Here is a 4,912-nt window from a genome sequence, read left to right as displayed (position 1 = left end):
GAGCTGCCTGTGACCTTCTTTAGGGTCAAGTGTTTCTCTTCTGTTTGTTCGTACTGATTTTACGGGCAGGTTGGAAAGAGCCTTTTATTTTTACCTGCGTAACTCAATTTGTAGTACTACGTGGTGTCAGGAGAGTGAATTTTGGAGCACCCAGGTACTACTAGAAACGTAATGAATGAGACACGATGGAAGCTGATATTTCAACTTGATTTTTACGTGATTTTTTTTTCATTAGAGCGTCGATGGCATGTTGTCCTGTGGCTCAATCCACATTCTGTTCAGAGGAGTCTTCAATCTAGCACTTTGAAGGACAAAAGTTGGTCCTTCCAAAAAAGGGCTAGTCGTTCATAGGATGGAGGTATAGACTTGGAGAGCCGCTTAAGTACGTGATCAGAATTGAAGCCAAATGCCGCTTCACGTTGCTGCTGTTGGTCTTCACTTTCATTAGTTTTCCCGCTGCTCCGTCATGGTTGGGAGCTCTGAATCATCCTTTTTTTCACTCCCTAACGCATTTTTCTCCCCAAGGAGAGGCTACGTTTAAAAGCTACTTAGTTTCCTCACAAATGCATTGGTCAGTAAAATGGAGTTATGATGCTTGGAACCACACAAATGACACCAGTCTTACAGATCTGGACTATTTCTGAACACGTGTTCATCGCGTGCAGATGTCATCGGGATACGGATCATCTGCACTTTGTGCTCTGTCGAGACGATCAGCTGAGACAGGGACGAGCTCCAAAAGAAAAGAAAGGTACAACGTCAAAGTTTTGTTTTGTTGTTGGTTTTTGTGTTTGTGTGTTTTGGGGTTTTTTTTGTTTGGTTTTTTGTTTGTTTGTTTGTTTGTTTGTTTTTCCTTAAGAGTGCGACGTTGACTGGTGGCAGCCTGCAGAGCTCTCTTGCTGCCTGACCTCTCCTTTCCTTCTCTGTCACTCCTCTTTCGTGGCTGTCATTTTCACTCGGGTAGTTTTAGAAGAGCGATTTAGTTCCTCGCCTGTGTAAACGCGCTGGTAATAGCTGGAAGGTAAATGCTTGAACCAGTAGCGAATAACTTGGCTACAAGTAGAATTTCTGAAGGAAGAACAACGACAACAGGAAGCAAGTAGCGAGTTACCCCAGATTTGCGTGCGTCAAACACGTCAAAGTCTTGCTGCCAAGCGTTGTTTGGCAACGTGCTCCAAATGTTTTAAAACAACTGCGGTTTTCAAAGATCTCGACTGTTTGGAGAAACGGCCTGGAAAAAAGGATTCCTCTTTCGCAGCGAGTTTGCGAGGACGGATGGGTTGCCGTACTCTTTAACAAAAATACTCCACTTGGGACGTATCGGGTGAGGAAATCGCGGCTCTACTTAGGCTTGAGAAAACGTACGTAGGTACCTGTGCCCGTCACCTGCGCGTCTCTAGGAAAGTGAGTTCTAGCGAAACTAAAGCTGCCGATGAGCCAAAAAAAAGGCACGGTTGTCTAAAACGTGCAGAAGTTCTAGTGGCCTGTCTCAACAACTGCACCAAAGACGATGCCAAATACTTTCTCCTCCACTCAGTTGTTCTCTTCACGGCAAAGGAAGCTTTGTGCTAAACGTTGTTTGTTTTTTTTTTCCTTTCCTCTCAGCAGAACGTCAACTGCCGTGAAAGTACGAGACAGATGGAAAGGATCCCTAGTGGTCTGCAAGTACAAGGTAGGCCTGTGATACGTGTCTGCATTTTTCCTAAGGTGCTTGTAGCACGGACTTTACAGTTAACACGAGGAACGTGGCAGCTCTCCTTCTATGTGATTTTTTAATGTGAAATATTTTAACGCGAATACTAAAAATAAAGGAGGTCTGTTCTGGAGCGTGGTACGCCTATGCAAAGCTTGCTGCCCTCCGTCTGTTTTCTCTTCCTGCAAGCACGGTCTTCTGTTTCTGTGCGCTTGCTATGAAAGGGTGCTGTGAAAATAACGTTGGACTAGAAGAGGAAAGGAACCGTTTGTAAGAGTTGGGATGTTCGGGAGAAACAGGCTTTGTTTTCACGATAAAAGCTTTAGGCTTTTTCAGTCAGTCAGTGTTTAAAATGCCTTACAGGAGCACTCGAACACCTTACTGAGATGCTAGCATCTGTGCTAAAAGCAATCAAGGTCAAAGAAGAGGCGCGGACAACACGGGACAAATCGGTGTCGCTTCGGTGCGTTTTCCAGGCTTTCCCGAGAAGCGGTAGCAGCCTCGTAACTAGCGACAGAGAGTCCTGATGCGGTTTTGGTGAGTTACTGCTTCTGTCGCGTCCTTTTTCCTTAACCTGCAGCGCGTAATTTTGACTTTGGGTGGAAAGAGATTTTCCAGAATGGAAATCTTTCTCGTTCAAAGGAGTTGCCTTTTACGAACTTCCCATCAGAATGGATCTTCAGAGATGACGTGCTCGGCAGTAGAAGTCATCCGCAAGGAGACTTTTCGCTCTCTCTCTCTGGAAAAAAAAAAAAAGGGGTAAGCCGATTTCCTTGCACAGACCCAAGCGCAGCACGTCTTCCGATAGTCGACGTACGGCTGATCTTTGGTTCTCGGGTGTAACGGTCGAGAGATCGTAAAGACGCGTTCCTCCGCACGCTCGGCTACGGCCAACAGCGTTAGCAAACCTGCCAGTCCTTTTTGGTAGCCTGATGTATTGCAGCACCGGGGATTTGATATTCCCCACCGCCTGCCCCCACCCCCCCCACCCCCCCCCAAAAAAAAGAGTAAAACCATACGGGAGATCTCTTATCTCACTGATTTTTCTATCGTAAATGAAATTTTAAAAAGAAAGTTAAAATTGTATAACTTCCAAACTGACTTGCGTTGTTTAAACTGCAACTGCCGAATAGCCGTAGCGTATAATTTATTAGGCGTGCTTAAGCAGTTGGGTAGTTGCTCTAAACGTTTCAAAAGAGAGGCAACTGAACGTTACGGGCTTTTTTCCCGATCTTTTGGCAGAGCGCTCTGAAGTCCTTTATTTCTGTCTCGCTTTCGACGGCGCCTTTCCCCGGCAGTTTGGTATCATCGGTCTCGGCGCCGCTCCTAGTCACGTAACGCACGCAAAACCCTGGTCAAACGATAGCTGTGTAGTTTGGAGGTAGATAATTTAACGGCATGAATTCACAGCTACGCAATTTCAATTAACGCAAAAGGAAAATGAAATACTTTTACGGTACAAGCCTTCTCATTGTACGTATGCTAAAAAGGTGCGCGTACGTTTACATAAAATGAATTGCTGAGATTTGTTCTTTCTTTTTCATTTTACTCTTCAAAGTTTTACGCTTCACTTTCAGCTTTATCGGCCAAGCGAGCGAGATGCGCAGCAGCAGCAGCAGCGCAAGGGCTGGAGCTGTGGCGGCGGATCCGTGAGCGTAGATGCCGATTACGGCGCGCCCTTGTCCTGCAGCCTCACGGGGTTATCTCCCGGCAGCGGTGCTGTAAGGAAGGGATGGGGCGTTTTCCGACACCAGCGAGAGCGTTTACTTCTCTGCGAAGGACGCGTTCAGAATCGCGTCAATTAGTCCTCACGCGGATTTTAAGCGTTCGAATCGCTCGAGCTTTTAAAGGCCGCGTTGTATTTCGAGCTGACCCGTTGTCGTGGTTTAACCCGGCAGGCAGCCAAATACCACGCAGCCGCTCACTCACTCCCCCCACCCCCAGCGGGACGGGGAGAGAATCGGAAGGGTAAGAGTGAGGAAAAACTCGTGGGTTGAGGTAAAGACAGTTTAATAGAACAGGGAAAAAAAGGGAAAATAATGATGATAATGATAAAATATACAAAATGAGTGATGCACAATGCAGTTGCTCACCACCCGCGCTGACTGATAACCAAGTAGTGATCGGTACTTCCTGGATCACGCCTACCCTTCATATACTGAGCATGACGTCACATGGTATGGAATACCCCGTTGGCCAGCTGGGCTGGCTGTCCTGGCTGTGTTCCCTCCCACCTTGTGTACCTAGCTCAGTCAGTAGGCACGGGAGCTGTCCTTGGACTAGGAGGGCACTTAGCAACAACTGAAAACATCAGGGTGTTATCAACGTTCTCCTCCTACTAAATCCAAAACACAGCACTAGGAAGAAATTTAACCCTATCCCAGCCGAAACCAGGACACCCGTTTGCCTGGCACCCTCCTTTAGCTCGACTGCTACCCTCTCCCTTGTCCTGACCGAATTCCTCTGCTGCCTTCGGTGCTGTTTTTTTTAACGTGCTGAAATATATCCGTTGGGATTTTTGTTTTTCAGATGCCTCGCTGTAAGCGTCCCGTGGTGCTCAGGAGAGACCCCCGGCCCGGGTTTGCCTGCCGGTCGTTGGGCGTGCTGAGGGTAAGGGGCCGGCTGCCAGCCTGCGGGACGGGGGCTAAGGGGGGGCTGCAAGCGTTTGGGGGGGCTGCCCCTCCTTTATCTTTCTAGCGGAGCCCCCCTTTTTGGCGGGGGTGCGTGCGTACATACGCCAACGGCATTATTGACGTAACGAGCCGCCGGTTGGGGCCGTTTCCCTCCTGTTGTGCCTTTTTGGGGGCTGAATAAAAAGGGGGGTTTGGGGGCCTGGAGGGGTGATGATGTCATTTGGGGCACCCCAACATCACCGGCGGGCTGATGATGCCGTGGAGGAGCAGGTGAGTGGGGAAGGGGGGGTCCCGTCCCCCCCCCAAAAAGGGGGTCACAGCCCAAAAATGCCTGATAATTCCTGGGGGGTTCAAAAATTTTTAAAAAACTGTAAATCTATCTGTGAGGCCTCGAAATAGAGAAAAATCTCTCCTTGTTCTATATATGGAAAAATAATATTCCTTTATACGTATACAAGGATTTCAAAATAGGAACCTATATCTGCCCTATTATATAAAGGATTTTAGAGCAGAAAAAAATTCGGAAGACGTATATAGGGTTTTAAAATACAAAAAGAACTCACGTCTATATAAATTAAAAAAGAAA

General features: G+C 47.4%; 1 long non-coding RNA gene across 2 annotated transcripts; it reads left to right on the top strand.

The window, feature by feature from the left end:
- Nucleotides 1-349: 349 nt before the first annotated feature.
- LOC142077515 (uncharacterized) lies at nucleotides 350-2,745 on the top strand. 2 transcript variants are annotated; one of them, XR_012671893.1, is made up of 4 exons: nucleotides 350-751; nucleotides 1,609-1,672; nucleotides 2,057-2,230; nucleotides 2,336-2,745. It is a non-coding gene; the product is annotated as an uncharacterized LOC142077515 (long non-coding RNA). The 2 variants fall into 2 exon arrangements; XR_012671892.1 differs by having other exon boundaries at nucleotides 350-1,672; nucleotides 2,336-2,690.
- Nucleotides 2,746-4,912: the final 2,167 nt, after the last annotated feature.

This window comes from Calonectris borealis, unplaced genomic scaffold (assembly GCF_964195595.1).
Source record: "Calonectris borealis unplaced genomic scaffold, bCalBor7.hap1.2 HAP1_SCAFFOLD_283, whole genome shotgun sequence".
Taxonomy (NCBI): Eukaryota; Metazoa; Chordata; class Aves; order Procellariiformes; family Procellariidae; genus Calonectris; species Calonectris borealis.
This window is presented reverse-complemented; position numbering and strand designations above follow the sequence as displayed.